The 24,761-nt window shown below is 44.8% G+C and overlaps 1 protein-coding gene across 2 annotated transcripts in view; it reads right to left on the bottom strand.

Annotated features, from left to right (window-relative positions):
• fgf13a (fibroblast growth factor 13a) overlaps positions 1–24,761 on the bottom strand; it is a 483,723-nt gene that overhangs the window by 247,031 nt on the left and 211,931 nt on the right. The gene's annotated exons all lie outside the window — the stretch shown is intronic.

Raw genomic sequence — 24,761 nt, 5'->3', positions numbered from 1 at the left:
CCACCTCCCCCTCGTACCCCATCTGTTACTCATTTTTATACACATATTCTTTCTCTCACTCTCCTTTTTCTCCCTCTGTCCCTCTGAATATACCCCTTGCCCATCCTCTGGGTCACCCCTCCCCCCTTGTCTTTCTTCCCAGACCTCCTGTCCCATGATCCTCTCGTATCCCCTTTTGCCAATCACCTGTCCAGCTCTCGGCTCTATCCCTCCCCCTCCTGTCTTCTCCTATCATTTTGGATCTCCCCCTCCCCCTCCAACTTTCAAATCTCTTACTCACTCTTCCTTCAGTTAGTCCTGACGAAGGGTCTCGGCCTGAAATGTCGACTGCACCTCTTCCTAGAGATGCTGCCTGGCCTACTGCGTTCACCAGCAACTTTGATGTATGTTGCCTGAATTTCCAGCATCTGCAGAATTCCTGTTGTTTGTGGGAATATTGTTTTGTTTTGATACCAAAGTCACTACCTTCCTATAAGGCAGACATCTGTTGGACCATGAATCATAATTACGTGAGGGGATGATTCACAGTTGTAGCAAGGCCTGATAATAAATTTCACTGCCTGAAGAACAGAATCCTGCAAACTACAGAGCTGGAGCTCCGTTATTAGATCTGCACTGTGCTTCAGAACAAAATCACTATCAATTTTGTGTCATTTTAATCTTCATCTGTCTGTCAGGGACAGAGTAATTAGCTTTGAAACGATCTGAAATTCTGAATCAAGGTACAGAGATTGAACAGACCAGTTGAGAGTAATTAGAACATAAGATATTTAACAAGAAGGGAAGATTGATCTATCACCATTAAAGATTTAAGGACTGTCCCAGGTCGGGCTGACTATGAGCTAAAGACTGAACTCTGCACAGGGCGGTTGTGGGAGGGATGGTTGGGAGCTAAGTGGCAATAACAAGTACCAATCCTGGACACTGGAGAGTACGTCACCATTTCCCTCTCTTTTTCCACTGTTTATTTAACTTTTGTATCTTTTTCTGGGTGGCGGGGTGGAGATTGGTTTCTACCAAAGGAGGTGTAAGGTGCTCTTTCCCTCCGCGAGCCTGCGGGTCACCCATGGGCCAGGTGTAGCACCTGCCTAGCGCCCCATCAGGGTCACATGAAGCCACGGAAGCAGGTGGTGGTCGGTCGTACGAGCAGCCGGTGCAGATCACAAGTCATGGTAATGTGACCACTGACACCAGGCAGACAGTCTCTGCAGTATTGATAACGGCTGGGGTCACCCATCTTGTAAAGACATTGGCCAGAAGAAGGCAATGGCAAAGCACTTCTGGCGAAATATTTGCCAAGAACAATCATGGTCACCATGATCGCCCACATTATACGACTTAGCAGGTAATGATGATGACGATGATATATTCTTATCATAATTTATAGTAATTCTTTTATGTATTGAACTGCACCAACAGATTTCACAGTATGCGTCGGTGATAACAAACCTGTTTCTGGTTCTGGGTGGGTGGGACAGGAACCCAAATGGCGAAGCAGATGGCTGTTCGACTCATCCATCGTCAGTAGGATGATAGTTGATCTAACCTGGGCCTTACCTGTGCTGTACCTCCCTCTCACTGTCCACCCCCACGGCTGGCAGAGCAGAGGAGGTGGGAGCTGGGGTCCACGTGACAGCCAGCACCCAAGTTCAGGTCATTAACTCCATCCAAAGAAACAGTGAGGGTAATAAAATCATTGCTAACATCTTCTAGGGAGGGTAACTTGCTGTTCTTACCCTGTCTGGTCAGTATATCCCCCAGAGAGGGTAACCTGCTGTTCTTACCCTGTCTGGTCAGTCTATCCCCCAGGAAAGGTAACCTGTTTTTCTTACCCTATCTGTTCAGTATGGTCAATTATTTTCTAAACAGGGAGAAAATTGAAAAATCCGATGTACAAAGGGACTTGGGTGTCCTTGTGCAGAACAGCCTGAAGGTTAACTTACAGGTTGAGCTGGCGGTGAGGAAGGCAAATGCAATGTTAGCATTAATTTTAGAGGACTAGAATATTAAAAGCCAGGATATAATGCTGTGGCTTTACAAGACATTGGTCGGATTGCACTTGGAGCATTGTGAGCAGTTTTGGGCCTTTATTTGAGGAAAGATGTACTGGCATTGGAGATGGCCCAGAGGAGGTCATCAGAATGAAAGGGTTAATTATGAGGAGAGTTTGATGGCTGTGGGCCTGTACTCGCTGGAGTTTAGAAGGATGAGCGATGTTCCCACTGAAACCTATTTTCTTCCCTGATGTCGTCGTACATTGTTTGGATCGCGAGGCCCTGAAATGTTCCTGCTTCGAGTTGACACAGATGTGAGGAAAGGTCAGATTGCACTCGGGGGGATTAGTGATCGGAAATTCCAGTGACGTCTGCTGAGAATTCATCACTTTCTTTACCATCTATTTTCCTCACTCTTCTACGTTTGCATATTTCCTGGAAAACATCCAGGGAATGCGATCACTGGATCCCAAGCCCGGTAAACAAAGGTTTCCTAAGACACAGGAGCTGAATTAGTCCATTCGGTCCATCAGGTTTGCTTTGGCTGTTTGCTCATCTTGCTATGTGTGGTCTGTCATTGATTCTATAGTGTTCCTTTGTATCCCCCTGCAGGAAAACAAATCTCAGATGCTGGAAATTCAAACAACACACACAAAATGCTGGTGAATGCAGCAGGCCAGGCAGCATCTGGCGTCATAGGAAGTCATTCCTGCCTGTGGCCATCAAACTTTACAACTCCTCCCTTGGAGGGTCAGACACCCTGAGCCAATAGGCTGGTCCTGGACTTATTTCATAATTTACTGGCATAATTTACATATTACTATTTAACTATTTATGGTTTTATTACTATTTAATTATTTATGGTGCAACTGTAACGAAAACCAATTTCCCCCGGGAACTATAAAGTATGACTATCACTATGACTATCTATAGGAAGAAGTACAGTCGACGTTTCAGGCCGAGACCCTTCGTCAGAACTAACTGAATGAAGAGATAGTAAGAGATTTGAAAGTGGGAGGGGGAAGGGGAGCAGGGAACACTGATTGAGTAATAATCCTCTGGAAACGATGTTTCACACTTCCACTTCGGAACAGCTGGAAAACAACCACAAGAGGTAGTTTCAGCAATGCCCAGACAACAGGCAAGAAGCAAGGTAATGCATATCAAAAAATCTCTGCAGAGGAATAAACAGTCGATGTTTCAGGCTGAGGCCCTTCATCATAGCTGGGACAGGCCCTCTAGTCATTGCTACCATCGGGCAGGAGGGGCAGGAGCCTGAAGACACACATTCAACAGCTTCTTTCCCTCCGCCATCAGATTTCTGAACTGTCCATGAACCCTACCTCACCATTTTGCTCTCTCTCTGGACTACATATTGATTTTTAAAATACTTATATCGTGGCTTAAAGTGACTTTTGTGCACCGCTGCTGCAAAACAGCAAATTTTACAGCCTATTTTCTTGATAGGGAAGGGGAGGGGAGGAGAGGGGGGAGGGGAGGGGAGGAGAGGGGGGAGGAGAGGGAGGAGGCTGGGAGGGAGGAGAGGGGGAGAGGAAAAAGATGGGAAGGGGAAAAGGATGGAGGAGAGGGGGAGGAAGGGAGAGGAGGAGGGGGAGGGAAGGGGGAGGAGGAGGGGGAGGAAGGGAGAGGAGGAGGGGGAGGGAAGGGGAGAGGGTGGAGGTAGCGAGGAGAGGGAGAGGAAGAAGAGAGGAGAGAAACAGAGAGTGATAAGATCAAGAGCAACTGGAGATTTCGATAAGGAAATGCACAGCGCTGTTTGTTGGCTAATTATCTGGAAGTCACATGACATTCTTGCCAGAGTTAGTTACATTTCTATTTCAATGTGGAAGCGATCTCATTGAACAGAAATAACCACTCCGGAAATACATCCTGGCTGGCCTCAGGAATTATGCAGGATCTGTATGGTAATAAGTCGATGGCAAATGCAAAGCAAATAGCAAACAAACATCTGAAACATATCTGTCAGGTTGAGGATGTACAAACTACATGGAGTAATCCTTCATTTGGCACAGCCCTGAGCTCAGATTGCACTGGGCAGATAGACAGCTGAGCTAGCATGAACACACATAAGATGATGCAGGAACTCAGCAGGTCAGGCAGCATCTATGGACAGAAATAAGCAGTCAATGTTTCAGGACGAGATCGTTCACCAGGACTGGAAAGGAAGGGGGTTGAAAGTGAAGGTATGGGAATCTCGTTTGTAGAAGATGATAGGTGGTCAGGTGTGGGGGGGGGGAGTGAGAAGCTGGGAGGGAGGTGACAGGTGGACAAGGCAAAGGGCTGGAGAAGAAGGAATCGGATAGGAGAGGAAAGTGGACCACGGGAGAAAGGGAAGGAGGAGGGGCACTAGGAGGAGGTGATAGGCAGTTGAAGAGAAGAGGTAAGAGGCCAGAGTGGGGAGTAGAAGAGGGAAGGGGAGGGGAAAAGAAAAAAAAATGTTTACCAGAAGGAGAAATTGATGTTCATGCCATCAGGTTGTAGGCTATCTAGATGGAATATGAGGTGTTGCTCCTCCAACCCAAGGGTGGCCTCATTATAGCTGAAGAGGAAGCCTTGGACCACCATGTTAGAATGATATCTCTGACATGTTGGAGCTGTGTGTGATAACACATATGCCTGACTGCTCGCAGCATCCGGTGGTGTGGGCCCACGAAGTGTGGTGACCAGCAAATCAGTGCAGTCACACTCCACCAGAGGAAGCACTGTAATCAGTTTCAGACCGGCGTTTGTGACCACACATCAACTTTCACCAGATTCAAGAGTGTTTAATGTCAATTCCAGTACACAAGTGTAAAGGGGAATGAAATAGTTGTTACTCCATTCTGATGCAGCACAAAAAACATAATAAGGAACACAATAATAAAAAAAATAGAAATATATAATATTGTATAGATACACAGATTGATTGTATGCTCATACAGTGACGCTAGGCACAGGAGTGTCTGTATGTAAGGTGACTGACAGGAAATGGTAAAGCAATACAAAATTCTGGAGGAACTTGGCAGTTCAGGCAGCATCTATGGAAAAGAGTAAGTAGTCGACTTTTCAGGCCGAAACCCAGTCCTTATTGGCCCGTAATATCAACTGCACTCTTTTCCATAGATGCTGTCTGACCTGCTGAGTTCCTCCAGCATTTTGTGTGTGTTGCTCTGGATTTCCAGCATCTGCAGAGACCCTGTAATCAGCCTCTGACAGACATGTGTGACCAGAGGCCACCTTTCACAAAGTGGGACCTTGGAGACCAGCTATGAGCACATTTCACAAATGGGGAATTGTTCACCATGACCATCCCCTGCACGGGTTGTATCTGAATTATCAAAACACTGATTACTTTGTGGGAAGTTGAACTGGCTTTTAACGTAAAGCTGTGATCTCGGCTCATTGCCAGGGACAGCAGTGGAAGCACGATAGTGTTGCGGTTAGCGTCACACCATTACAGCGTCAGCGGCCCGGGCTGAATCCCAGCCGCTGTCTGTTAGGAGTTCCTACGTTCTCCCTGTGACTGTGTGCGTTTCCTCCAGGTGCTCTGGTTTCATCCAAAGACGTACTGATCAGTAGGCTAATTTGTCACGTGGGTGTAATTGGGAGTCACGGGCTCATTTGCGGAAGGGCTTGTTACCGCGAAGTATCTCTAAATAAAGTAAATAAATAAACGCCACACAGGGAGAGGCAGGAGCGGGGGGGGGGGGCTGACAGATAGGATTATAGCGATATTCACCACCTCAGCAGCTAACACTCAAAGTGCTGAAGGAACTCAGCAGGTCAGGTAGCATCTGTGGAGAGGATTGAATCATAACCTTAAAACACAGAATAGCCTAATCACAAACAGGAGAAAATCTGCAGATGCTGGAAATCCAGAGCAGCACATACAAACTGCTGGAGGAACTCAGCAGGCCAGGCAGCATCTATGGAAAAGAGTACAGTTGACGTTTTGTGTTTACTATTTAACACTTTCCTTTTGAACTGTTACGCAGCATAGCCGCTGATTCCCTGTCCAGAAATCTGTCTCCTTTTGAAATATATTCAGTGACGTGGCCTCCACTGCTTTCATTCTGTGGTAGAGAATTCCCCTGGCTCACTAATCTCTGGGTGAATATATGTCTCCTTGCTTTAGTCCAAAATGTCTTAGGCCATAAGACATAGGATGTAATGAGCCATTCGGCCCATCGAGTCTTCTCCACTCTTCCTTCAAGGCTGATTTATTACCCCTCTCATCCTCATCTCCTGCCTTTTCCCCAAAACCTTCGACACCCTGTCTGACCAAGAAGCGAATAAACTTCCACCGTGACCATACCCAACAACTTAACCTCCACAGTCGTCTGTGGTGATAAATTCACCTCCCTCTGGCTAAAGAAATTCCTCCTCATCTCTGTTCTAATTGGACATTCCCCTATTTTGAGGCTGTGCCCTCTGGACCTAGACTCCCCCACTATAGGAAACACCACCTTCACATCCACTCTATCTGGGCCTTTCAGTATTCGGTAGGTTTCAATGAGATCCCCACTTATTCTTCTAAACTCCATTGAGTACAGGCCCAAAGCTAGCAAACATTTCTCATATGTTAACCCTTTAATTTCTGGGATCATTCTTGTGAACCTCATCTGGACTCTCTTCAATGCCAGCACATCCTTTCTTAGATAAATGGCCTAAAGCTGCTCACAATACTCCAAGTGTGGTCTGACCAGTGCCTTATAAAGCCTCAGCATTACAGCCTTGCTTTTGTATTCTAGTCCTCTTGAAATGAATGCTAACATTACATTTGCCTTTCTTACCACTGATTCAACCTGGAAATTAGCCTTTAGGGAGTCTTGTATGAGGACTCCCAAGTCCTTCTGCACCTCTGATTTCTGAATTTTTCTCCACATTGAGTAAACAGTCCACCCTTTTATTCCTTTTGTCAAAGTGCACTGCCATACACTTCGCTACATGGTATTCCGTCTGCCAGTTCTTTACCCACTCTCCCAATCAGTCCAAGTCCTTCTGCAGACAACCTGCTTCCTCAACACTACCTGCCCCTCCACCTCTCTTTGTATAGTCCACAAACTTAGCCATAAACCCATCAATTCCTTCATCCAAACCATACGATAGACAATGTGAAAAGAAGCTGTCCCAACACTGGTCACCAGCAGCTAACCAGCAAAATCTTTCTTTATTCCCAGTGTTTGCTTCCAGATGTTAGCCATGGAGGAATTCAAATTTGGAAGAAAACATCAAACTTGAATGGGTCAAGGACAGTGGAAGAAGTCAAATCAATTGCCTTTGATCTTGCCATGTGCTAGAAGGAATGGAGGCTACCATTTTGTGAGGCTGCTCTGTAACCTCCATCCTATGAATTGTTTGAGAACTGATTCTGGCTCTGAGATAATCTAATCAGAATAATTGACCATGGACACATGGAGTTTCAGCTACTGAACTTCTCAACCTCAGATCATTTTCAGTTAAACCATGTATTGTTTACAATGGCAGATTTGCAGAAGTAATCTTGTCATCTCGGCCCAGTGTCTGACTGTCCCGCTTTGAACCAAAGTTAAGAAGAACAAAAAAAGTCACCTAAGGCATGAAGGTGTTACAGGTAACCCAGATGAGCTCGAGCCAACAGGAATGAAGTGCACTATTTGAACTGATAGTACATGTTTAAAATAAGGAGTGTCAAATGCACAAGTACGAAAACTCTAGAAACAAATTATCACAAGGAAGAACCCCCACACCACGGGCTGGGTGAAGAAAGGATCAATCATCTGGCCAATGAACCCCCTCCATTTCAGTGTTATAAATTGGAAAAGTGGTCTGAGTGAGTATTGGTACAGAGGGAACGGTAGAATTTATGTTCTAAGCTGTAGGCCTGGGGTCAACATAGTTACTTTGTTGTTTGTGCAGAGACATTATCGTGTGAGCTTTCATTAATTACGAGTTGTGTAGTAAGTTTTCTAACAACAAGGGCAGTGTGGTAAACCATATATATAGGTTGTAACTGGGTTACCTGTCTGGACAGGCCCCTCTGCTGACGGCTCCTGTGGCTCCTCCTACAGACCCCTGAATAAAGGCGATTGGGCCACTGCTCCTCCCTCAGTCCAGGGGCAGATACTCAGCATAGTCGAGGTCAGATTTTACTGCTAATTAAAGCCTTTCAGTATTTACTCTACTTCCAGTCTTTTGGAGTAATTGATAGTGCATCAGGCAGTCAGCCAATCTTCCATCCATGCTGGTATCTTTCCTGAAATACCATGGGCTCTTATCTTGTTAAGAGCCTCATGGGTTGCCCTTTGTCAAAGGCCTTCAGAAAATCCACTGATTCTCCTCTGTCCAACACCAACCCCTGCAGTCTATCCTGACTGTTATTTCCTCAAAGGATTCCAACAGATTTATCAGGCAAGATTTCCCCCTAAGGAAACCAGACTGACTTTGGCATATTTTATCATATGCTTCATGTCCTGGAGGAAAGCGCAGAGGGAATGTCAGAGGCAGGTTGTTTTTATCTTTTAAGCACCCTGAGTGGTGGGTATGTGGAAGGGACAGAGGTGTGGTAGAGACAGATGCATTAGGGGAACTGAGGAGACTCAGGAATAGGCACATGAATGATAGAAAAATGGATGGCCATGTATGAGGGAGTAGTTAGACTGATCTTAGAGCAGGCTAAAGGGTTGGCACAATGTCGTGGGTCTAGGAACCCGTACTGTGTTCAATGTTCTACGATATATATTCTTGATGATCTATGAACTATGTCCTAAACCCCACCGTAGGGCAGGTATTGAGTTTTGAGAAATTATCCTCACCCCATTTCCCCAGTCACGTTTTGGTCTCTGTCAGTAACCAATATCAGCCCCTGAAGCACGCGATCCAGGTCGAGCGGATGCTGGCTGTCTCCAGAGCAGTGAGCTTTCACACAATGGAATTACCGCATTTCACTTCAGCCAAGATGCCCCATCATAACCAGTGCGATTTGCACAGCTGTCAGCTGACAGCGATGTGACTCACATCTGTTAACACCAAGCTCACAGTTGACGTCTGTGGCTTAATTAGTCTCCTGGGCTAATAACCAGAGTGACTCTGAAATGGGTGACATTGATGTAAGTTCACTTTTTTCCACCTATGAACAGTAACGGACTGAGATGACTTGACAGGAGTTAACAACTCACTTCGGTGAATATATTCAGTTGCATTTTGGTGTGATCTTGAAGCCTCAACACTGACAGCATTAAGCGATAGAACATTGGGCACTGCAGCACACAATCTCACCCTTCCCTCCCACAACACCATCCATTCTTCTATCAAATGTGGTTTCTTAAATGCCCCATATGTATCTGCTTCTACCCCCCGCCACCCCGGGCGTTCCATACATCCACTGCTCTCTCTGTAAAATACCTACCTCTGACATTCCCCTTATATGATCGTCGATTTCAGACGGTCTCAGCCTGAGCACACACCCCTCAGCATCAGCGGCTCCACAGTGGAGAGAGTGGGAAACATCAAGTTCCTTGGGGTGCAGATCTCGGACAATCTCACCTGGTCCAGGAACACCACTGGGATTGTGAAACGGGCCCAGCAGAGATTGCACTTTCTGAGGAAGCTTAAACAAGCATCACTCCTCACTAACATCTCAACTACATTCTACAGAGGCGTGGTTGAGAGTGTGCTGACCTTTTGCATCACAACCTGGTACTCCAGCTGCAGTGCTGTCGACAAAAAAGCCTTGCAGAGGGTGGTTAGGGGAGCAGAGAAGGTTATTGGGGTCTCCCTACCTTCTGTCCGAGACCTCTTCAGAGTCGATGCCTCCAGAAGACACGGTACATCATTAAAGACCCCTCACACCCTCTCCATGAACTGTTTGTTCTTCTGCCATCAGGCAAACATCACAGGAGCATCAAAACTAAAACCACAAGGCTACTAAACAGCTTCCTCCCACAGGCAGTCAGACTGCTAAATAGCTGCTCCACCTGACTCTGCTTTGGACACTTTTAACTTGCACTGGACACTTATAACTGATTTTAACTGACATGTGGCTGTTGTGTTTTAGTATTTATTGTTATGTTTATTATTTAGTGTTGCGTTTGTTATGTTATGATTGCACTGTCCCTGAGGAACGCTGTCTCATTCTGCCCTGCAGAGCTGATGTATGGTTAGAATGACAATAAAGTTTTTTGAATCTTGAATAATTTCCTCCAATTTATGACCCCTAGTATTAGCCATTTCTGCCCTGGGAAAAAGTTTCTGGCTGTCCACTCTCCACTCCACTCAAAGAGATGTTCGCTCTTCGGGGAGGGGAGGCAAGACAAGCAAAAGGTATTTCAGAAAAATCTTTGAGACATTCCCGAGATTTTCCTTAAGGAAAATGACAGGTGTGTCCAAAACCAAACCATCAATAGCATACTGATAGAGTTACCTAACCAACCCAGGGAACAAAGTTCAAAGTACATTTATTATCAAAGTATGTAGACTATATACAACCAAGAGGTTCATCTTCTTACAGGGAGCCACAAAACAAAGAAATCCAATAGAACCCATTAAAAGTGAAGACTATTAAACACCCAATGAGCAGAAAATAACAAACCATGCAAACAATAAAAGTCAGCAAGTAACATTCAGAACTCAAGTTCACAAAAGTGAGTCTACAGCCACAAAGTTGGTCATCACTGTAGCCAATCCAAGAGCCCATTAGCTGCAGGCCACAGCCTCAGTTCAGCGCAGAGATGAGTAAACCTCACCAATCAGCGAGCCAAACACCGGCCTGGCCCTTTCCTCTGGCCCTGACCCCCTAACCTTTTCATTCTAGCCTGGTACCTAAATTGGTCAAGCAGCGGGTCTTTCCTCACTCCTGGATCCGGGTCCTGTCACTTCGATACACTCCTGGATCCGGGCCCTGTCACTTCGATACACTCCTGGATACGGGCCCTGTCACTTCGATACACTTCTGGATCCGGGCCCTGTCACTTCGATACACTCCTGGATACGGGCCCTGTCACTTCGATACACTTCTGGATCCGGGCCCTGTCACTTCGATACACTCCCGGATCCGGGCCCTGTCACTTCGATACACTCCCGGATCCGGGCCCTGTCACTTCGATACACTCCCGGATACGGGCCCTGTCACTTCGATACACTCCCGGATCCGGGCCCTGTCACTTCGATACACTCCCGGATCCGGGCCCTGTCACTTTGATACACTCCTGGATACGGGTCCTGTCACTTCGATACACTCCTGGATACGGGCCCTGTCACTTCGATACACTCCTGGATACGGGCCCTGTCACTTCGATACACTCCTGGATCCGGGCCCTGTCACTTCGATACACTCCTGGATACGGGCCCTGTCACTTCTATACACTCCTGGATCCAGGCCCTGTCACTTTGATAGACTCTGGGACCTGGGACCCGCTGCCTCGATTTGCCCCTAGCAGACTTTGCAATCTGGACAGGCCTGAAATCGGTCAGACATTGAGGTGTTCCTCACCCTTGTCCCAGGGCCTCGCCGACTCGATTCAGAACAGGTCTGCGAAACCCACCTTCACAGGCAGCACTTTAGCACAGTGGTTTGCGCAATCACCTTGCAGCACGAGTACTCACCAACTGAGATTCAATTCCTGCCGTGGTCTGTACGGAGTTTGTACCTTCTCCCCGTAACTGTGTGGGCTTCCTCTGGGGACTCCAGTTTCCTTCCATATTCAAAATGTGTACTGTTCGGATTTGGGGCAGTGAGTTGTGGGCGAGCTACGATGGCACAGAAATCGTGCTGACACTTGTAGGCCTCCCCCAACACATCCTCTGACTTTTCTGGTTGTTGATGCAAATGAGACATTTCACTGCATGATTCAATGTACATATGACAAATAAAACTAATCTTTGTTTTTTACATCTCTTATTTTATCCTGCTGAATAGTGATTTTCATGTATTACACTGTATTTCACAAAACAACAGATTTCATGGCATATGTCAGTGACAGCAAACCTGACTCTGCTTCGGAGGTATCTTTGTAAACATTCCAGGTCAATAGCCCCTCCCCAGAAGCTGGGGCAGAGTAGAGGGTTGTATTCACGACAAAGTGTTTGTACAAGCCTGTTACGTGACAGAGTTATAGTCTTGCATCTGATACTCTTCATTTCCAATGCAATTCCTAGAAAGTGGTTTATAAATGCATCCAATTTCTCAAAGATAATTTCCTCTCAGGATCAAGCAATTTGTTTGTTTGAATATAAACGAACTGTCATGTTTTGAATTAGTACTGCACAGTATTGAAACCGACTTACTACTGTCTTCCCTTCTCTCTCTGTAGCCCGTGTTCCAACTCACAAATTAAATTATGTTGTCTCAAACCATATCCTGCTGATAAATCCAATATTCAGCTTGGAGTTAGTGTTATAGAAATATTCAGATCAGGAGGAAGACAGACGACAAATTGTATTAAAAGAGTTTTTCAATAGAACTCTCTCTGTGGTGCTTTCCCAAAGCTCCATTGTAGGGAGTACGCAGATTAATGGATTCTGGGGTCTGTGGTGCAGGAGAGGCAAGGGGTTGAGCATGTAGCAGAGGGATAAATGGATACTCCAGAGGTTTGGTACCAGGCAGTAACAGTCAGCACTAGACTTAAACCAGACTGAGCCACAAACAACACACATCAAAGTTGCTGGTGAGCGCAGCAGGCCAAGCAGCATCTGTAGGAAGAGATGCAGTCGACGTTTCAGGCCGAGACCCTTCATCAGGACTAACTGAAGGAAGAGTGAGTAAGGGATTTGAAAGTTGGAGGGGGAGGGGGAGATCCAAAATGATAGGAGAAGACAGGAGGGGGAGGGATAGAGCAGAGAGCTGGACAGGTGATTGGCAAAAGGGGATACGAGAGGATCATGGGACAGGAGGCCCGGGAAGAAAGACAAGGGGGGGGATCCAGAGGATGAGCAAGAGGTATATTCAGAGGGACAGAGGGAGAAAAAGGAGAGTGAGAGAAAGAATGTGTGCATAAAAATGAGTAGCAGATGGGGTACGAGGGGGAGGTGGGGCCTTAGCGGAAGTTAGAGAAGTCGATGTTCATGCCATCAGGTTGGAGGCTACCCAGACGGAATATAAGGTGTTGTTCCTCCAACCTGAGTGTGGCTTCATCTTTACAGTAGAGGAGGCCGTGGATAGACATGTCAGAATGGGAATGGGATGTGGAATTAATCTTGGCCTGCTTGGCCTGCTGCGTTCGTCGACTGAACCTCATCCTACAGATGCTGCTTGGCCTGCTGCGTTCACCAGCAACTTTGATGTGTGTTGCTTGAATTTCCAGCATCTGCAGAATTCCTATTGTTTTCTGAGCCACAAACAGTAGTTCAAGTGAAATGTCCAGAAATATTTCCAAAACAAATGCAAAGTTAGCATTCATTTCGGGAGGACGAAACTATAAAAGCAAAGATGTAATGCTGATGCTTTATAAGACATTGGTCAGACCACACTGTCAGCCGGTTTGGCCAATTATCTAACAAGAGATGTGCAGATATTGGAGAGGATCCAGAGGAGGTCCACAAGGATGATCCTGAAAATGAAAGGGTTAACATTTGAGGAGCATTTGATGGCTCTGGGTCTGTACTCACTGGAATTTAGAAGAACGAAGGGGAATTGTATTGGCAGAGCAGATTTGACAGGCTTAATGGCCTAATTCTGCTCCTGTGTCTTATGGAAATAAAACTCAGTGCATTGGTGATGAATATGGCTATTATTTCCCAGCGGAGGGTCTCTGCCGTTTGCACAGACAGGATAAAACTGCTTTAGTGCTACAGTGGGAGAGTCGCTGATGCATCACCCTGACATTGGAAGGCTTCATCCACCCTGTGGACATCGTGTTGGAGGAAAAGAACTCTAATAGGTCCAGCTGCTTCAGGTGACCTCCTGACACATCAGGGTAAAATTCAATTGGTTCATGCACGTCATCTCAGTCCTGGGACTGCATTGGATGGAAGCTTAATTGACCTTGATGGAAGATGAAACCAGGCAAATTGCCTTCGGTGCTGGATGGCATACTGATGCATGGGTCAAGGAAGACTTTAAAAAGGAAACTTTTGGTGTCCTGGTTCAGAATTAAGGATTGGAAGAAATTGCATATATTATCCTGAGTATCATAGAATAACTTAACTGCATAAAAAATGAATTCCTTACATTAAACCATCTGAGAATATTCACCAGTGCCCTTGAAGAGTAATGGATACAGCCCAGTCCATCACAGGTAAAGCCCTCCCTCCCACTGAGCACATCAACACAGAGCCCTGTTACAGGAATGCAGCATCCATCATCAAGGACCCCCACCATCCAGGCCGTGCTCTCTTCTCACTGCCACCATCAGGAAGCAGGTACAGGAGCCTCAGGACCCACATCACCAGATTCAGCAACAGTTATTACCCCTCAACCAGCAGGCTCTTCAACCAGAGGGGATAAATTTACTCAACTTCACTCACCTCACACTGAATTGTTCCCACAACCTACGGACTCACTTTCAAGGACTTTTCATCTCATATTCTTGATATTTATTTCTTATTTATTTATTATCATTCTTTCGGGTTTTTTAAAATTTTCTTTGTCTTTATTGAGTATGCCCACAAGAAAATGAATCTCGGTGTTGTATATGGTGACATATATGTACTTTGATAATAAATTTACTTTGAACCTTGAATTAACGTTCCAAAAGAATGTTAATTTATCATCAAAGGATTGAAAACTGTGAATGTATTTTTATTCTGACCACCAAGAATTTGCCCAGAATATCAGAATCAGAATGAAGTTTTTATAACTGACATATGTTGTGAAATTTGTTGTTTTGTGGCAGCAGTACAGTGCAAGACAAAAAATACTATAACTTACAATAAAAAATATATAAAAATAAATATGTAGTGCTAAAAGAAAGCAAGAAGTGAAGTGGTGCTCGTAGGCTCTTGCCTGTTCACAGAACATAGAACATCACAGCACAGAACAGCTCCTTTGGTCCAGGATGTCGTGCCGACCTTTTAACCTACTCCAAGATCAACTTAACCCTTCCCTCCCACAAGTCCTTCATTTTTCGATCATCCAGGCGCCTGTCTTAGAGTCTCTGAAATGCCCCATTGTACCACCACCCCTGGCAGGCTTACACACACCCACAACTCTCTGTGTAAACAACCTACCTCCGACGTTCCCTCTATGCTTTCCTCCAGTCACTTCAAAATTACGCCCTCTACTATTAGCCATTTTCACCCTGGGAAAGAAGTCTCTAGCTATCCACTGGATCTATTGGCATAAAATATAATTATTGCCACAAACTGAAATCCTGAGAGATGAGCAACAATGTGCAAGAGCTCAACAGGTCATGCAGCATCTGTGAGAGGATGCAGAAGAAATGTTGACAATTCCCTTCCTCCCCACCCCAACAGGTGCTGCTCGACCCATGGGGCTCCCCCCAGCAGACTGTGTGCTGCTCCACAATCTAGCGTCTGCAGTCTCCTGTCTCAGCATCCTGAATTCGGTGATTGGGGCACCACGGTAGGGCAGAGGTGAATGCTACGCTATTACAGCAGAGTTCGGAGTTAATTTCCGGTATCCTCTGCCAGGAACCTTGTACCTTCTCCGGGTGCTCTGATTTCCTCCCACTTTCCAAAGACGTACCGGTTAGTAGGTGAATTGGTCATTGACAATGTCCTGTGATGAGACTTGGGTTTAATCAGTGGGTTTCTGGGTGCCACAGCTTGGTGGGCTGGACGAGCCTGTCCAATGCTATATCTCTAAGTAAATAAAATCATCTCTGAGACTCACATTTTGCTCACTTTCTCCATGAAGGTGGATAAACACTTCATGCAGCAAGAGTTGTGTGGGAGCATAGGAAGAGAGAGTGTGGCCTGTAATACAAAATTGTCTGCAGTACCAAATCCATGAAAAGATCTCACGTGGGCAGAGACCAAATGCAGACGGCTCTGAGGAAATACAGACGACCAACGGCAGTGTTGGCAGGGGCAACATTCCTGGTGGTTGAGCCGAGGAGTAATCTGCACCTACCAACCCTCCACACCCCTGCAGAAGAAATCGCTAAGCGTAGCAGGGTTGGTGGAGAATGCCAAATTCAAGTTGTAAACGGAGTATTGCATACAGTTTTGGTCACCCTGTTATCGGAAGGATGTCAAGACTTTGGAGAGGGTGCAGAAGGGGTTCACCAGGATGTTGTCTGGATTCGAAGGCATGTGCTATAACGAGAGGTTGGACAAACTTGGGTTGTTTTCTCCAGAGTGTCAGAGGCTGAGGGGAGATCTGATAGAGGTTTATAGGATAATGAGTGGCATAGAGAGAGCGGACAGACTGTGTCTAATACTAGAGGGGATGCATTTAAGGTGAGGGGGTAATATCAAAGGAATGTGAGGGCAAGTTTTTTTTTTAAACACACAGAGAGTGGTGGGTGCCTGGAATGCACTACCTGGGGTGGTGGTAGAGGCAGATACATTAGGGACTTATAAGAGAAGATTAGATAGAGACATGAATGTGAGGAAAATGGAAGGATATGGACATTGTGTAGGCAGAAGAGATTAGTTTAGTTGGCCATCTGATTACTAATTTAATTGTTTTAGCTCAATATTGTGAGCCGATGCTCCTGTACTTGTGCTGTACTGCTCTATGCTCTATATTCTGTGGAAGTAATAAATCTGTAAGAAACAGAAATCCATGAAAGAAAATGGAAATTGGAATATGTGAAAAAAGGAAAAATAAATCTATGATAAAAGATTATTGAACAGACAAGGTGATGTCTCTTTTGTCTGGCTGCAGTGAAGCTGCTTCATTGTCCACATAAAAACTAACCTTGCTTTATAAAGACCGAGCGTGTGGCTGTGTCCTTCACTGAGAGGCATTGTGTTCATTTGAAGGTGTCTAGCTGGGGTAAATTGAGTGACAAACCTCTGGTTGTGGATGGAGATTCATCAGTATCCGACTCAGGATCGGGTTTAATAGCATCGGCACATTTATAGATGGTGTTTGAGCTGTGCCTAGCCACACAATCATGGGTGTAGAGAGAGTGAAGCAGTGGGTTAAACACACATCCTTGAGGTGCAGCAGTGCTGATTGTCAGCGAGGGTGGGATGTTATTTCCCATCCGCACAGACTGTAGTCTCATGGTGAGGAAGTCAAGAATCCAAATGTAGAGGGGTATTTATAGCAACACACACAAAATGCTGGAGGAACTCAGCAGGCCAGGCAGTATCCATGGAAAAGAGTAAACAGTCAACATTTCCCAGATCAAAATGCCAATGGTTTATTCTTTCCATAGATGCTGCCTGGCCTGCTGAGTTCCTCCAGCATTTTGTGTGTGTTGCTTGGATTTCCAGCACCTGCAGATTTTCTCTTGTTTGTGCATTACATTGGCCCAGATTTTGGAGCTTGTTGACTAGGATAGTAATAATTGTCATTTCTAAACCATAGAACCATAGAAACTACAGCACAGAAACAGGCCTTTTGGCCCTTCTTGGCTTTGCCGAACCATTTTCTGCCTAGTCCCACTGACCTGCACACGGACCATATCCCTCCATACACCTCCCATCCATGTATCTGTCCAATTTATTCTTAAATGTTAAAAAAGAACCCGCATTTACCACCTCGTCTGGCAGCTCATTCCATACCCCCACCACACTCTGTGTGAAGAAGCCCCCCTAATGTTCCCTTTAAACTTTTCCCCCCTCACCCTTAACCCATGTCCTCTGGTTTTTTTCTCCCCTTGCCTCAGTGGAAAAAGCCTGCTTGCATTCACTCTATCTATACCCATCATAATTTTATATACCTCTATCAAATCTCCCCTCATTCTTCTACGCTCCAGGGAATACAGTCCTAACCTATTCAACCTTTCTCTGTAACTGAGTTTCTCAAGTCCCGGCAACATCCTTGTAAACCTCCTCTGCACTCTTTCAACCTTATTTATATCCTTCCTGTAATTTGGTGACCAAAACTGAACACAATACTCCAGATTCGGCCTCACCAATGCCTTATACAACCTCATCATAACCTTCCAGCTCTTATACTCAATACTTTGATTAATAAAGGCCCATGTACCAAAAGCTCTCTTTACGACCCTATCTACCTGTGACAACACTTTTAGGGAATTTTGTATCTGTATTCCCAGATCCCTCTGTTCCACTGCACTCCTCAGTGCCTTACCATTAAGTTTGTACGTTCTACCTTGGTTTGTCCTTCCAACATGCAATACCTCACACTTGTCTGTATTAAACTCCATCCGCCATTTTTCAGCCCATTTTTCCAGCTGGTCCAAGTCCCTCTGCAGGCTCTGAAAACCTTCCTCACTGTCTACTACACCTCCAATCTTTGTATCATCAGCAAATTTGCTGATCCAATTTACCACATTATCATCCAGATCATTGATATAGATGACAAATAACAATGGACCCAGCACTGATCCCTGTGGCACACCACTAGTCACAGGCCTCCACTCGGAGAAGCAATTCTCTACTACCACTCTTTGGCTTCTTCCATTGAGCCAATGTCTAATCCAATTTACCACCTCTCCATGTATACCCAGCGACTGAATTTTCCTAACTAACCTCCCATGCGGGACCTTGTCAAAGGCCTTACTGAAGTCCATGTAGACAATATCCACTGCCTTCCCTTCATCCACTTTCCTGGTAACCTCCTCGAAAAACTCCAATAGATTGGTAAAACATGACCTACCACGCACAAAGCCATGTTGACTCTCTCTAATAAGTCCCTGTCTATCCAAATGCTTGTAGATTCTGTCTCTTAGTACTCCCTCCAATAACTTACCTACTACTGACGTTAAACTTACTGGCCTATAATTTCCCGGATTACTTTTCGATCCTTTTTTAAACAACGGAACAACATGAGCCACTCTCCAGTCCTCCGGCACCTCACCTGTAGACAGCGACATTTTAAATATTTCTGCCAGGGCCCCTGCAATTTCAACACTAGTCTCCAAGGTCCGAGGGAACACCCTGTCAGGTCCCGGGGATTTATCCACTTTAATTTGCCTCAAGACAGCAAGGACCTCCTCCTTTTCGATCTGTACAGTTTCCATGATCTCACTACTTGTTTCCCTTAATTCCGTAGACTTCATGCCAGTTTCCTTAGTAAATACAGATGCAAAAAACCTATTTAAGATCTCCCCCATTTCCTTTGGTTCCGCACATAGCCGACCACTCTGATCTTCAAGAGGACCAATTTTATCCCTTACAATCCTTTTGCTCTTAATATACTTGTAAAAGCTCTTTGGATTATCCTTCACTTTGACTGCCAAGGCAACCTCATGTCTTCTTTTAGCCCTCCTGATTTCTTTCTTAAACCTCTTGCTAAGAGCAGGCACTCACTGACTGGTGCTAATCCTAAAGATGTGTTCATCTTGAAAGAACTGACATGAATGACGAGAGGGAAACGCAGTTGCAGTGTGAGTCACAGAATGATATAGCATGGCTACAGGCTCTTCATCCCAAACAGTCGGTGCCCTCCATGGTGCACGCCCATCTATACCACGCCGGTCCGGGAGCCAGTTACCTTTCAACCATCAGGCTCCTGAACCAGTCTGTATAATTTTACTCCCCTCAACACTGATTCCACAACCTATGGACTCATTTTCAAGGACTCTACAGCTCATGTTCTCGGTATTATTGCACAATATTGTTACGGCTTGGGCGTTCCGGAGTTCATTGTTCAATTCTGGCGGCATTTGTAAGAAATCTCCAAACGCTCCCCCCATGGAATGCACGGGGTTTCTCTGGGTCTTCTGGTTTCCTCGCCGTGTCCAAAGTCATAACAGGTGGGTTAATTGGTCATTCTTAATAGTCCCGTGACTAGGGTTAGGGTTAATTAGGGTTGTTGGGGGTTGATGGGGTGGTGTGGCTCGGAGAGCTGGAAGGGCCTACGCCATGCTGTGTGTCTCTAAATAAATAGATCATTTATTCATTTATTTATCTGTTTACTTATTTAGTAATTGCACATTTTGTCTACTTTGACACATTGATGTTTTGTCAGTCTTTATTTTCAATTGATTTGGTTGCCTTTCTTGATATCTGCTGTGAATGCCTGCATGAAACTGAATGTCAGACTAGTGTATGGTGACATAAACATACCTTGCTAACACACTTACATTGAACTTTTGATCGAGTTCCAATTTCCTGCATTTGGTCCATCTCTCACTAAGTCCCACCCCTCCATGTACAGTATCTAACCAATGGTTTCTTAATGATAATAGCATAAGACCATAAGATATAGGAGCAGGATCACGCCATTTGGCCCATCAAGTCTGCTCAATCAGATCCCCTCATCCTTCTAAATTCCAGTGAGTACAGGCCCAGAGCCATCAAATATTCCTCATATGATAACACTTTCATTCCTGGAATCATCCTTGTGAATCTCCTCTGAACCCTTTTCAATGCCAGCACACATGTTCTTAGATAAGGAGCACAAAACTGTTCACAATACTCAAGGCGAGGTCTCCCCAGTGCCCTATAAAGCCTCAGCATCACATTCCTGCTCTTGTATTCTAGACCTCTTGAAATGAGTACAAACATTGCATTTCCTTCCTCACCACCGACTCTACCTACAAGTTAACTTTTAGGGTGTTCTGCACAAGGACTCCCAAGTCCCTTTGCATCTCAGATTTTTGGGTTTTCTCCCCATTTAGAAAATAGTCTGCACATTTATTTCTACTACCAAAGTTCATGACCATGCATTTTTCAACATTGTATTTCATTTGCCACTTCCTTGTCCTTTTTGCTAATCTGTCTAAGTCCTTCTGCCTACCTGTTTCCTCAACACTACCTGCCCCTCCACTAATCTTTGTATCATCTGAAAGCTTGACAACAAAGCTATCTATTCTATCATCTAAATCATTTATATACAGCATAAAAAGTAACAGTCCCAACACTGATACCTTTGGAACACCACTAGTCACCGGCAGCCAACCTGAAAAGGATCTTTTTATATCCACTCGATGCCTCCTATCAATCAGCAAAAGCTCTACCCATGCCAATAACTTTACTGCAATACCATGGGCTCTTAACTTGGTAAGTAGCTTCATATGTGGCACCTTGTCAAAGGCCTTCTAAAAATCCAAATACACAACATTCACTGCATCCCCTATAACAATCCTACTGTAATCTCCTCAAACAATTCCAACCAGCTCATCAAGCAAGATTTTCCTTTAAGGAAACCATGCTGACTTTGTCCTATCTTGTTCTGTCACCAAGTACTCCATAACCTCATCCTTAGCAATTCACTCCAACACCTTCCCAACCAGTGGTCTATAATTTCCTTTTTTGCTGCCTTCCTCCTTTCTTAAAGAGTGGAGTGACATTTGCAGTTTTCCAGTCCTCTGGCACCATGCCAGAGTCCAATGATTTTTGAAAGATCATTACTGATGCCTCCACAATCTCTACCGCTACCTCTTTCAGAACCCTAGGGTGCAGTTCATCTGGTCCAGATGACTTAGGTACCTGAGGTTTTTAGCTTTTTGAGCACCTTCTCCCTTGTAATAGTAGCTTTTCTCCCTTCACACCCTTCAACATCTGGCACACTCTAGTGTCTTTTACAGTGAAGACTGATGCAAAATACTCACTTAGGTCATCCACCATCTCCTTGTCCCCCATTATTATTTCTCCGGCCTCATTTTCTAGTGGTCCTATATCCACTCTCATCTCTCTTATTTTTTATATACTTGAAAAAGCTTTTTAATCCACCATGATATTGTTTGCGAGGTGCTTTCATATTTCATCTTTTCCCTCCTAATGATTATTTTAGTTGCTTTCTGTAGGGTTTTGAAAGCTTCCCAATCCTCTGCTTACCATTCGTTTTTGTTTTGCTGTATGCCCTCTCTTTTAACTTTACATTAGCTTTGACTTCCCTTGTCAGCCATGATTGTATTATTTTGCCATTTGAGTATTTATTTGTTTTTGGAATACACATGTCCTGCACCTTCCTCATTTTTCCCAGGAACACACGCTATTGCTGCTCTGCTGTATTCCCTGCCAGCACCTCCTTCTAATTTACTTTAGCCAACTCCTCTCTCATACCACTGTAATTTCCTTTACTTCACTGAAATACCGCTACATCAGATTTTATTTTCTCACTATCAAATTTCAAGTTGAACTCAGTCATATTATGACCACTGGCTCCTAAGTGTTCCTTTACCTTAAACTCCCTAATCACCTCCAGTTTCTAACATAATACCCAATCCAGAATAGTTGATCCCCTAATAGACTCAATAACAAACTACTCTAAAAAGCCATCTCATAGGCATTTAACAAATTCACTCTCTTGAGATCCTTTACCAACCCAATTTTCCCTGTCTACCTCCATGGTAAAATCACCCATGATTATCATAACATTGCCATTTTGACCTGCCTTTTCGACTTTCCATTGTAATCTGTAATCCACATCCCAAGTAGTGTTGGGAGGCCTGTATATAACTCCCATCAGGGTCCTTTTACACACGCAGTTTCTTAAGTCAAGCGACAAGGATTCAACATCTTCTGATCCTATGTCACATCTTTCTACTGATTTGATGCCATTCTTTACTAGTAGAGCCACACCACCCCCTCTGCCTACCTTCCTGTTCCTCCGATATAATGTGTAACTTTGGACATTCAGTTCCTAACTACAACTATCCTTCAGCCACGATGCAGTGATGCCCACATCATACCTGACAATCTGTAAAAGTGCAACAAAATCATCCACCTTATTTCTTATACTCTGTGCATTGAGATATAACACTTTGAATACCGTATTTGCTACCTTTTTTGATTCTGCACTGATACTCATTCTGCTGGCTGCAATTTTGTCCTATCATCTGCCTGCCCTTCCTGACAGTCTGACTGCATACTATCATTGCTTGTGTTTGTGTTTAACAACACAAAAGCTCTGAAGAAATTAATTCTTTTTTCCTGTTTAAAGTGTAACGGTTGTGAGCTGCTGCTTGTTGCAGACGATCACCGATCGATGATGCTTCACAGCTTTAGTTTGTAAAATATACTAAATATTTGAATATCTTCACACATGGCTCAGGTCTCACGTCTGTTGCAACTGTTGCCAGCCCAAAGATCAGGATGACAACCTTTGCCAGCTCTGTCTGCACCTGAGAATGGATTCTCCAGCTTGCAACAAAGATAGAATGTGACTGTCAGTCTCCACAAACCAGCAGCACAGCCAATACACTGTACGTTGTTACTGGGAAATTCATCTGCAAGGAGTGCAGTCACAGGAAAGCAGCATCCATCTTCAAGGACCATCCAGGACACGCTCTCTTCTCATTGCTGCCATCAGGAAGCGGGTACAGGAGCCTCAGAATCTAGATCACTGGGTTCAGGAACAGTTATAGGAACCATAAATTTCTTGAACCAGTGGCAATAACTTCACTCACCCCATCTCTGAACTGTTCCTACAACCTATGGACTCTTTTTAAGGACTCTTTATCTCATGTTCTCAACTTTATATTTACTCTTATTATTTTGTCTGTTTTTTTATTTCTTTGCATTTACTGTGAATGCCCACAAGAAAATGAGTTTCAGGGTTGTATGTGGTGATATTTATGTACTTGGTAATAAACTTACTTTGAGCTTTGAAAAGACGACCCGGATGGATTCCAAGTTGAAAGGAAGGTGAAAGAGGGAGGGTTCCTGTGTGAATGGAAACAGCTTGCAGGAGCACAGGGAACAGCTGGACTTGGCCAGTAATAAAACACTATTCTCCAATGGCATCGGAATATGGTGCAAAGCTCGGGTATACACTCAGCAGCAACTCTATCAGCTACCCCCTATACCTAATAAAATGGCCACTGAATACAGGCTCATGGTCTTCTGCTCCTGTAGTCCATCCACTTCAAGGTTTGATGTGTTGTGTGTTCACAGATAATCTTCCGTGCACCGCTGCTGTAACGTGGTTATTAGAGTTACTGTCAGCTTGAACCCATCCGACCATTTTCTTCCGACCCATCTCATTAACAAGGTTTCTTTGCCCACAAATCTGCCATTAACTGGATATTTTTTGTTTCTCGCACCATCCTCTGTCAACTCTAGAGAAAGTTGTGTGTGAAAAATCCCAGGAGATCAACAATTTCTGAGATACTCAAACCGCCCCATCTGACACCAACAAGCATGCCATGGTCCAAGGCACTTAGATCACATTTCTTCCCCATTCTGATGTTTGGTCTGAACAAATAAACTTCTTGGCCATGTCTGCATGTGTTTACGCATTGAGTTGCTGCCATGTGATTGGCTGACTAGATATCCGCATTAATGACCAGGTGTACAGGTGTGGCCACAGAGTGTCTAGTATTATTGGGAAATTCATGTGTGAAAGGATGAGCAGGTAGTATTCAAGTTGGAAAGGAAGGTGAAGGAAGGAGGACTCCTGACTGAATAGAAACAGCTTGTAGGATGACAGGGAACAGGCAGAGTTGCCGGTAATAAAATGCAGTAACACACAAGGTGCTGGAGGAACACAGCAGCTCAGGCGGCATTTCTACAAATGAATAAACAGTCTATGTTTTGGGCTGAGATCCTTCATCAGGACTGGAAAGAAAGGGGGGAGATGCCAGAATAAAAAGATGGTGGGAAGGGAATGAGGACAAGTTAAAAGGTGACAGGTGGAGCCGGATGGGTGGGGGAGGGTATGAAGTAAAAAGCCGGGAGATGATCGGTGGGAAAGGAAAAAGGGCGGAAGAGAGGGAAGAGAGTGGACCATGGGAGAATGAGAAGGAGGGGGGCAGCAGGGGAGGTGATAGGTAGGTGAAGAAACGAGTAAGAGGCCAGAGT

Source organism: Mobula hypostoma, chromosome 10, assembly GCF_963921235.1.
Source record: "Mobula hypostoma chromosome 10, sMobHyp1.1, whole genome shotgun sequence".
Lineage (NCBI taxonomy): Eukaryota > Metazoa > Chordata > Chondrichthyes > Myliobatiformes > Myliobatidae > Mobula > Mobula hypostoma.
Note: the sequence above shows the minus strand (reverse complement) of the source record. Positions and strands in the feature narration are given on the sequence as shown.